This window comes from Cyprinodon variegatus, unplaced genomic scaffold (assembly GCF_000732505.1).
Source record: "Cyprinodon variegatus isolate N-32 unplaced genomic scaffold, C_variegatus-1.0 Scaffold1145, whole genome shotgun sequence".
In the NCBI taxonomy this organism is placed as follows: domain Eukaryota; kingdom Metazoa; phylum Chordata; class Actinopteri; order Cyprinodontiformes; family Cyprinodontidae; genus Cyprinodon; species Cyprinodon variegatus.
Window position 1 is genome coordinate 112,614 of NW_015151598.1, and position 11,216 is coordinate 123,829.

An 11,216-nucleotide genomic window follows, 5' to 3' on the forward strand; every position below is an offset into this window, starting at 1 on the left:
AGTAATGGCTTTCCTGAGGCAGATGCAAGATTCCTGATTCTGGTTCCTGATCCTCTGCCTCTAGATCTGCTGCACTACCAACTCTATCACTCTACTGCATTACCAACCATTACTCAGCTGCCTATTCGCCCTCCAAATATTGACCAATTCATCAGCTTCCTCTCATGATTCTCTAAAACATGGAAAAAAAACACTCTGAATAGTTTCCACTTGCCCAGCCTGTCTACTTCATCTCCTGATGTAATCATCATGCCGTGACTATATTTGCTGTCTGCTGCCACAGAAAGCTGCCACATAAGCTCAAACCACATCATATACCAAATATACTTTGTTTCACTAGACTTCCTGCTCTCAGACTTTCATCTGTTAAGTGTTGCTGTTTCTTCTGTGTTCAAATAAACAAGCACTGCAACATTATTTTGTGTTAAGCAATCCAGTCTGGAGAAAATTTTTTATTTAGCACACTTTAATATAAGGGCCTGATATTAAAGAACTTTAGGAAGTATCTGCTTTTGCTTTAACTTTTTTTAAGAGGGGAGCCTCTCAGAATTCCTTTATGTTCAGACCAACAGCACATGTATCTAAACATATTAAGAGTGATGACAGCAAAGTGGGAGTTAAAAAAGGACCAGAAGGCATCCAAGCTTGCTGGCATTCAAAATTACTCCCAGAAAACAATCTAAAGTGTTTACTGCTGTGTTTTTGACGTTGGCAAAGCTGCAAATTTTTTCTACTTGGCAACAGGTTACTAAATCTCTTCAAGAAGTCCAAAATAATTGCTGTGGTCATTTGTTTCTCACATCTTTCTCTAAATTTCAACGAGGCGTTTAAATGTAATCTGCAGAGGTGGATCATTCAGATCCAGAAAGTAAACCCTTCCTAATTTTTCTTCATCCTGCACTTAACCAGGTGATAACCCCCAATGGAAATGCAAACAGTTTGAACTAATCTCTGTAAGAGGTTATTTTATTTTCTGGACCTGGATTATCCACCTCTAGTGATTTGTAGATCAGCCTTTCAAGATTTACAGTTGGATGAGTATATGCTATTACTTGAGGTGAAATCAACCATGGTAAAAAATCTGAGCATGCAGCCAAGTTTGGAATGAAAGCAAAGAGAGCATAATACCATATTAATAATATAATTACACTTTTATGTGCTTTTCAAATCTGTTTACCCAAGCAAGAAAAAAAAAAACAATGGTTGGGAAACAGCTATTAATCTGTTCCATCTGAAAAACTAACAGCGTGAGTTCTGCTTTGTGGCTGTGTCTGTACCGTGCTTCAGGATTGCCTTTATCAAGGGATAAAAGCAGGCTCTTCACACACAAAAGGTATTTTTTTGACTAGCTAAGTATCACAAAAATACTTATTACACAAGCTTCATGCTTTGTTAAAATATTTTAACAAACGAAAAGTGCAATGGAAAATAATTTCAAATTAAAGTTGAAAATTTCTATGAGTTTTTCTTCAAATGTTAGCATGTAGATCAAAACATCTTGCCTGTTCCATGTAGGGAAAAACCCCGGTGATAAGCAGGGTATCAAAGAAAATAAGATGCATGCAGTGTGATTAATCCTGCACCCTGTTTCTTCCTTTTGTCAGAGCTTGTGTGTTTGAACAGAGCTGTTTTCTTCTCCATGTTTGCTCATTTAGGAGCAAACATTTGCCCAAGCTCGCTGCTGCTGCCTCAAACACGCTCTCCTAGGAAGTGTTATTAATAGGATAATTAAGCAGATGGTAATGAGCTGGATTATGCCTAATTATGACAAGATTTGTTTTGGCATTTTGTCTTGTGAGGAGCCAGTGAAGTGGTAAAGTCTACCTTGTAGTTCATTATATTGATGTTTATGCACCTGAGTGCATGGGACAGGCATCAGGGATATAGTTGGGAAGCTGGGCACAGTGAAGTGGCACATTTGCCAGTGCAGATACAAGGGAGCAGACATCGCTGCTGTCTGCTGCCTTCTTAACTTGCTGGCTGTATTACCGATGTTGACCCCTGAGGTGCTGCTTGGGAGGACCTCTGCATACCAAGTGCTAAACTGGAGATATTCTGTTTTTTTTTTCTTTTTAAGCATGTTTCTGACTGTGGACATTTTTCATTGGAAGATGTGCAAGCTTCTTTATTGGCCTTCTGATTATAATGATCTGATGATGTGTGTGTTTAGATTCTGCAAGTTTTAGTTCATACTAATATACCTATCTGCATAGTTAGTTAATAAGATGCAAGGTCAAGCACTTAGATAACTGAAATGCTGGATCAGCATGAAGTTGGTTAAACTGCAGCCCTTTACCAGTTAATTAATGGAAAATCCACTGCTTCTGCTCCATCTGAACAAATCAAACACCATATGCCCGACCAGCCTTGTATTTCACCTGCTGCTGCATCAACAGGAAATATTCGTCCTTTAATACCTTTTTAACGTGATCAGAATATATAAGAATTGGTGTAAGAATATGCTGAAATAAAGCAGTCTATATGACATAACATTGTGTCTTATTTTTCTCATATATACAGTAAGAGTAGCTGCAGCTGAAAAAGCGACCGAAAAATAAATAAAAATGTTGGCCAAAGATCACACTTTTCTTATTAGTGAAGAACATTTTCTTGGTGGGTTTTCTTTATTGAAATCAACGCACTTTAATCAGCTGTGTCAGTAGATGTGACAGCTTATAACCTGGGTTCTTATGTTTATCATGTTTGAAAGTAGGTTTACTTCTTTACAGAATATACAAATGCAGTGACTTTTTCTGAACTTTTATTTTCTTCCTAATGTGACTTCCTATGATACTTACTCAGTGTTCCTCATAATTAGGTTAACGATGATCTGTCAGATAATTTACTTTAAATGTTTCTTGATAAATTTCAAAACCATCCATGGCTGCATCTTAATAATTCCAATGATTGCACTTCTTTTTAACTTTAAAACAACTTTGTTTTAACCAATACAACATCATGCTTTATATATCCTTGTTACAATCTACAACAATTATGTCTCTAACAATGAATGTCCATTTAGAGGATTCTTTTGGTTGTAACTCTTGGAAGAGATTTTAATTCATCATAACTGTTATTCAAAACATTAACAGAGTAGTACACTATTAAACTTTTAAAACAACCCCTCTGATTTTCTTGTAATGATCATGCTAAAGAAAAAGAAGGTGCCAATTTCCGATAGTTTCCATAAATAAGGGAGGATCATAGATTTCAAATATCTCGGCAAACATCCTGCTGCCTCAGTACTAGAGGAAGGTCTCCAAGGCTTTGACTGAAATCCTCCTCCTCTAATCTCCTGGGATGAACAGAATCACCTTCAGGCTTTTTTCATTTATTCCCCAGATGCTAAACTGGGTTTACATCTTGGTCAGGATATTACAGATGAGAAACCACTACTTAACACAAATCATATTCTATAAACAAATCTTAATCTGTTATACATGGTTTTATATATTCTCAAATACCCACACTAGTATCAGAAGGACAGAGCAGTGAATTATTCAGTAGAGCTGAGTGTCTTAATTCATTTCAAAATGTTTTGAGCTTAAGACCTATGCGGGATTTCTGGAATGATGTTGAAAAAGGAGGAAAAAAATGCATTTGCATTTACAACCCAGATAACACCCTCCCTTATACACACAAGCACACACACTGTACATTCTGCAACTGTGCACGTCTTCTATTAAAATGCTTCTGCAGCTCTTGATAAGAAAGCTAAGTCTGGGATTTAGAGCTTTATTTTATCGTCATCTTTATGCAGCTTTCTGTGCAAAGTGCAGTAAGCGTGGACCAGCAATCTGCATAGAATTTAAAGAGTGGCGTGGGGGGGAAGAGATTGAGCTGGGCATGATTCACAGAGGAGTTTGGTTGTATTAGGGTTGGGGGGGGAGGCGATAAATGCATTAGTCTACAGACCCGGCTGTTCAAAGGCAGGTGGATTTACATTCCCCTGAAATCAAACCTTCCATGGTGGGTAAAACCTGGCTTGCTGCTGTGGCATTTATGAACATATTTTGAGTGAGTGTGTGTCTCTGTGTGCACATGTAAGTAGAAGACAGCTTCATACTGCACACAATACGCTGTTAATTCCTCAACACTCTCAGACAGAGAGAGCTCAGTTGTGAAACGGGACACTTTTCATTTACTCTTTGGATGGGAGGAAAAAAAAGCAGCAAAAAGATGAGATTATGGAGAAAGCTCATTTCCTGCTAAACTTGGACTCTGGCTTCCCAAATAAAATTGCTTTTATTCTTCACAACATGTGTTCCCGGAGATTAAGGCCCTGTAATCTTGCAAAGGCTTAATAAGACTCAGTATGCGGAGTGGAGGCTAAAACAGAAAATGTGGAACGAGCCTTGCTTAGCTCAGTTCAACCCAATGACTTTAATCCTGTTTATTAAATTATAAAGAACCTTAAAGGATAAAGATGAAGAATATTGAGCCGTGGATTTAAACGATTCTGGGTTATTTTTTCTTTCTCACTGTCTTAGTGTAAGTTATTTGATAGCATTGGATCATGTATAAAGATGGCAGCAGGCAGTACCTGTGACAGACTGTATCTTTATAAATGAAGCCCTCTCCTCTCTTAGTGGAAACCTGCATTAACCACAGTACCAGCCTTGGCCCTGACTGTAGCATATTAAAGTGTAAAGTGTTTTTCCCACATTCAACTAATCCTGAGTGTCACTGATCCCTTTGAAAACTTTTAAGCAGTGACATGAGACAAATCTAATTTAAAATGTCTGAGAGATGTTTTGCTGTAATTGTTGCAGCGGGAATCAATGCAGATCTTTATATTTTATCCACAATCAATGCAGTTATGATCCTTTGTTTGCTGAAATGTTAGTCTGAATGTGTAGACGGCATCATCACAAGTTGAGAAAAACTGTCAGAGCCATAGATAAGCAGATTACCTTTAAATTGCAAGATTTAACGGCCAAAAGAGGGAGTCTAGGCAAGCTGTGTGGACTTGCGAACTTACCACTAAGAAGTTCTCCTGAGATATCAGACTAAGAGGATTGTGAGTCACTAATCCAAATCAAAAGACATACCGTGTGAATTATATTACATTCTGAGACAGATTATTTCACCCCCAGATTAAGGATTGATGCCAGCCAAATCTTCTCATTTCTCGTATAAAGAGGGGAGAAATATGCAGAAAAGCACTTAAGCTTTTAGCATTTGATGCTGTCACATTTCTACGTTTTTTTCACTCTAATGTTTCCAGAGTGCTTTTTTTTTCTTCTGGTTTAATATTTCTATCCTTACAAGTAACACATACTGTTTCCCTCAGATTGATTCACAGTTAATTAATAATATAAGCTTGAACAGTAAAGCAGAAATTAAAAACATATTCACAGAGAGAGGGTAAACAATTATTTTGCTCTTGTAAAAATGTTGCTCTTTAAAGCTGAAAAAAAAAGTATAATATCTGTTGGAATGAAGTACAATGCATGTCTATTGAGCTAAACATTTATTCTAGATTCCTCGTGTTATAGATTATAAAATAGGAAAATGTCACAGTTCCTTATTAATTTAGTAAAATATTTTCCAGATGTTGAATTCTACATATGACAGAGAACCAAAAATATGTCTGATCAGACAAGCATCATATCTTTTATTGCCTAACAGCAATGTTCAGACTGCTTGTAAGCAGCGATCTAGGTCACATGATCTATTTAGCCATGACTCAAACCCTCTCAGGTTTTATAAGTGAGTTTTTGAGAAGAGGTTAATGTATGTATGAGTGGGGAGTGTAAGGATATGCTTAGTGTCTGCCCCTGTGCGTCTCCATTGAGTGCTTGTATATGGCTGTATGGGTGTAAGATTGGGATTGTGTCAATGTGACTGAATGAATGTTGATTTGTCTTTGTCTATTTATCAGGTTGGGTGTTTGATTCCCCTACAACCTATTGGAACATCCTAGGCTTCAAATATGAACACCCGGGTCCACTGTGGGAGTGACCTGGAGCCCGTGGGCTTGCTGCCTCGGCCATGTGTCAAAAATGTCTAGTTTCTGTGTCCTTTGTTGAAAGAGGAAGGATCTAGATGTTTTAACACCTTACCAGTTACATCCTGCTGTGTGGATGAAAGAGCCTGCAGGCATGTTGTCCATCAGAGTGTGATTAGCCAGAGAGAGGATTTACCTGAGCTGCAGAGTTCAGGGTCCTCTGGGTTTGGAATGTTTTACATATAGCCTTGGGTCATCGAATCACTTGGTTTATGTCTGTTAACTTACTTTTATTACTGAACACTTCAGTTATATTTTTTAATCCAAAAAAAGCATACATATATACATACCTACATGCAGGAATAAAGACAGTTTTTTACAGAATAAGAAACTAATAAACAGTTCTATATTTTTTGTCTTTCTAGGCTACCAATCATAATTCAAAAAATTCACATATGAAAATAACAGAAACTAAATATTGGACTAATATGATTTCTGATCTAGGACTTAAAATGACATCAACCAAAACTGAAGGAAAATTTTAAATTAACTTCCAGCCTGGGGACATGAACCTTTGCAAAAGTGTGTTTTGTACTACATTCACACCGGACGCAGCAGGCGCGGCGGAAGCAGCGAGTTTACATGCAAAGTCAATGGTTGACGCGCGTCAGGGCGCAGCAAAAGGTCCCGCATTGCGTTTTGAGCAGCAGGCGCAGCGCATCTGAGCAGCTGAAGCAGCGCGTCGGGAGCATTTAAGCATCTAATGTATATAATATATATATATATATACACTCACCGGCCACTTTATTAGGTACACCTGTCCAACTGCTCGTTAACACTTAATTTCTAAGCAATCACATGGCGGCAACTCAGTGCATTTAGGCATGTTGACATGGTCAAGACAATCTCCTGCAGTTCAAACCGAGCATCAGTATGGGGAAGAAAGGTGATTTGAGTGACTTTGAACGTGGCATGATTGTTGGTGCCAGAAGGGCTGGTCTGAGTATTTCAGAAACTGCTGATCTACTGGGATTTTCACGCACAACCATCTCTAGGGTTTACAGAGAATGGTCCGAAAAAGAAAAAACATCCAGTGAGCGGCAGTTCTGTGGGAGGAAATGCCTTGTTGATGCCAGAGGTCAGAGGAGAATGGCCAGACTGGTTTGAGCTGATAGAAGGGCAACAGTGACTCAAATAACCACCCGTTACAACCAAGGTGGGCAGAAGAGCATCTCTGAACGCACAGTATGTCGAACTTTGAGGCAGATGGGCTACAGCAGCAGAAGACCACACCGGGTGCCACTCCTTTCAGCTAAGAACAGGAAACTGAGGCTACAATTTGCACAAGCTCATCGAAATTGGACAATAGAAGATTGGAAAAACGTTGCCTGGTCTGATGAGTCTCGATTTCTGCTGCGACATTTGGATAGGGACAGAATTTGGCATCTACAACATGAAAGCATGGATCCATCCTGCCTTGTATCAACGGTTCAGGCTGGTGGTGGTGGTGTCATGGTGTGGGGAATATTTTCTTGGCACTCTTTGGGCCCCTTGGTACCAATTGAGCATCGTTGCAACGCCACAGCCTACCTGAGTATTGTTGCTGACCATGTCCATCCCTTTATGACCACAATGTACCCAACTTCTGATGGCTACTTTCAGCAGGATAATGCGCCATGTCATAAAGCTGGAATCATCTCAGACTGGTTTCTTGAACATGACAATGAGTTCACTGTACTCAAATGGCCTCCAGTCACCAGATCTCAATCCAATAGAGCATCTTTGGGATGTGGTGGAACGGGAGATTCGCATCATGGATGTGCAGCCGACAAATCTGCGGCAACTGTGTGATGCCATCATGTCAATATGGACCAAACTCCCTGAGGAATGCTTCCAGCACCTTGTTGAATCTATGCCACGAAGAATTGAGGCAGTTCTGAAGGCAAAAGGGGGTCCAACCCGTTACTAGCATGGGGTACCTAATTTTTTTTCACTGCTCTTGCATATTCGGTTGTTTATGTTCCTCTAAAATAAACTCATGAGTCTATGTTTTAGTTTTTCATAGCTAATTTTATTTCATTCAATTCAATTCAGTTTGTCCGTATAGTGGCAATTCACAAAACAGGTCATCTCAAGGAATTTAATTAAGACAATTCATTTAAATCATTCAGTCAGATTGGTTAAAGGAACTCCAGATTAGTGTTTTTCTACAGCTACACAGCTGTTCATTCCCAATCCCTTGAGTTCCTTTCAGATGTCTTTGGAATTGCTCTTATTTCCCCTATTAAACATAACCTTGAGTTCAGCTGTAACTTTCATTAAACTTGATTTCTTTAAACATTTCAGGGATTGCCAATCATGATGTTGTATTTTTTTTCTGAGCACATTTCCTCCTTAAAACCAATGCTTTCCAACTCCCATTCCAGGTTTTAATCATGGGTTGGACAGTTCTCAATCGAATTTCAGTATTTTCTGCAATCTCCTTAAGTGTTTCTGCTCCTTGATGCACGGCAGTGATTTTATTCTTCTTAAACACACGAACATCTTTTACATGACCACAGGATGTGTCTTTTAACATGTTTTTTCAAGAAACAAGAAGCCACTCATTTCATCAGCTAAAAAATGGCTGCCATGTGAAAGATGATCGCCCATGCACCTATTTGCTTAGTTAAATCCAGGTGGCAACTCTGTTTTTTTTTTTTTTTTTGGCCAGACAGTGTATGTTAAAGTGGGTATAAAATCACCCCCTAAAGGGCAACAGCTTGTTTCACTTAAATATATTAACTGCCTTCCCTATTTTGCCAGGTTTGGCTATAGCTGTTAGCAAAATCAGTGTGTGTTACAAAAAGATATACCGGTAGATCTGTTTCAGCTTATATCATCATCACAGAACGTTGTGTGAAACTATTCAAACCACGCCTCAGCTACCACCTACACACCGCTCACAGATTCCTCTTCCTCTTCATATTATATATCTGCAACTCTGTTTTTTTTTATCTCTTAAAGCTTTTTCCTTTTAAAAGTCAGGAAAACTGAACTTGGTAAATCCAGAAAGATTGATTCTATTACCCCCCAGTTTTTCTCAAATTCAGTGCTTTAAACAGCTGTGCCTAATAAACGTTGTGGCTGTAACGGTGGAAAAACCATGCCCTCCTAAAACATGGTGTTATCTGAGTTCTGTAAATAGCTATCATATGTGTCATTTGCTTTTCCTCTGGCAGTTGCAATAGGTTAAACAGCCACGGCCGTATAAACTCACACAGTGTTACAACTGCATGTGTGTTAAACTTCAACATGCTTATCTGACCTTACTGATGTGTTAACATCTGTGTGGCAAGTCTGATTGAAGGCCACTGATGGAACGAAGCCCTTTTCAGGTACAGGGTGTTCGGTTATGACAGCATGTTTGTTTGATCACTGATAGGCTAGATGAAAACAGAGTCCTCTGAATGCAAAAAGGGTTTAAAAAAAAAGGTGCTGCTGGCTTCCTATTTGCATAGATAGCAGATAACAGATGGCTGCTAGTAAATTTTCACATAAACGGCTACTAAATACAGCGGGATGCAGCTGACACTGTTACAGGAACAGAAGGGGAGTATTGCAAATAAACGTTTCACAGCTACATGCTCGCACATGAACACAGTGGGAAGAACCTCATCTGAACTCGCACTTAACAGTAGCAGTATGCAGACCAGAGAGAACTAAGATAACATTCATTCATAGCAGCAGTTCTTCTTAGGGTTCAGTTTAGTAGTTTGTTCCTTTGTTACTCTTAAAATAAAAAATCGGCTTGTTGAACTTTTCCTCCTGAGAGCCTGCTGCCGTGACTGTTTCCATACTGTAGTACTGTAATTGTAGGTGTGTGCATGTAAGGTTTTCAGTTTCATTATTACACAAAGGTAAAATACTATAGTCTTTAGTCATGTAATAATACCATTGTAAAATACGTAAGAAAGGTTTGCATGCTTTTCATTCTGTTAGAAAAGGTCAACACCTGTATTTCCTCGTCAAATAGTTTGGAGGCTCTTATTGTAGAACTGTTTTTAATTAACGCATTTAACTAGTGTATCTGGAAGCTGATTTTCGCTTTTTAAAAATTTATTTTAAATGGATTCAATGTAGGGTAAACATTAGCCCCATTTGCACTACCCTCTGAAAAGTGATCCGTGCCGGGTTATGATCGGTTAACCGTGCCGAGCTCGGTTTCTTACGACCGTTCACACACCACGCTACCACGGTTCCTCGTGTCCTACTGGCGATTTATGGTTCCACTGCTCTCTAGAGGGAAACAAGCAAATCAACATGGCGGCACCTGGTGGTAATATTCAGAAAGTTTTGTTATATTTCTGATATTTCTTTGTCTTTTGAGAGTCATGTGAAGAAGGCAGCCTTTGGTGAATTTACTTGACAGTTGGCTTTTGGGAAGTTAATAGGACAAACGATAGTCCAATCAGGGCTTACAGACAGAGGAAACAATGACAGACGTTGTGGTTCATCACACGGCTAAGCAGAATCATTAGTGGAAATGTCATGATTTTATGATTACGGAGGCTGACTGTAAGGAGATGACGGGGTCTGCTCATGCTCTCTTTGTTATCTGACTACCGAGCCTGAACTGAACCGCATCCAGCCCTACTGATGAACTAGTACCATGTTAACGTGGTTTGGTTATGTTTGGCGCGGTCCAGCTCATTTGTGACTGCCATTTATACGCAATATTTATCTCGTTGATTGTGCTCGAACCGATCTCAACACAGTTTCAAAAGGATAGTGTAAGTAGGGCTAATGTATACTAAATTGTTGTTTCTTGTGTGCTGCAATATTTGTTTGTCTGTTGTGCCCTTATGTGTTTCTGTGATGGAATGAAAACTTTTTCACTAACCCATAAACATGAAAGCATAACTAAAGCTGATGTAAAAGCATAACCCCACTCTAATAAATATATTTTTTTTTAATGGGACAAAAGTAGGTGGGGCCAGGAGACCACTCGGGGCATGGCCAAGTCTGGGGATTAGAGAAGGGGGTTAAGTAGGAGTGTGTTAGTGTAAGGCAAGGCAAGGCAAATTAATTTTTATAGCACAATTCAGTACAAAGACAATGCAAAGTGCTTTACATGATTAAAATCGGAATCAATGCAAGTAGGAAAAAATAAATAAATAAAAAATGCAGAAACAAAAAAGAACATTAAAAACAGTTGGACTAAAGAAAATAAAAAAGTTGAACTAATGATGTTTCAGTTGAACTGTTTAACTAGAACAGTGGAAGG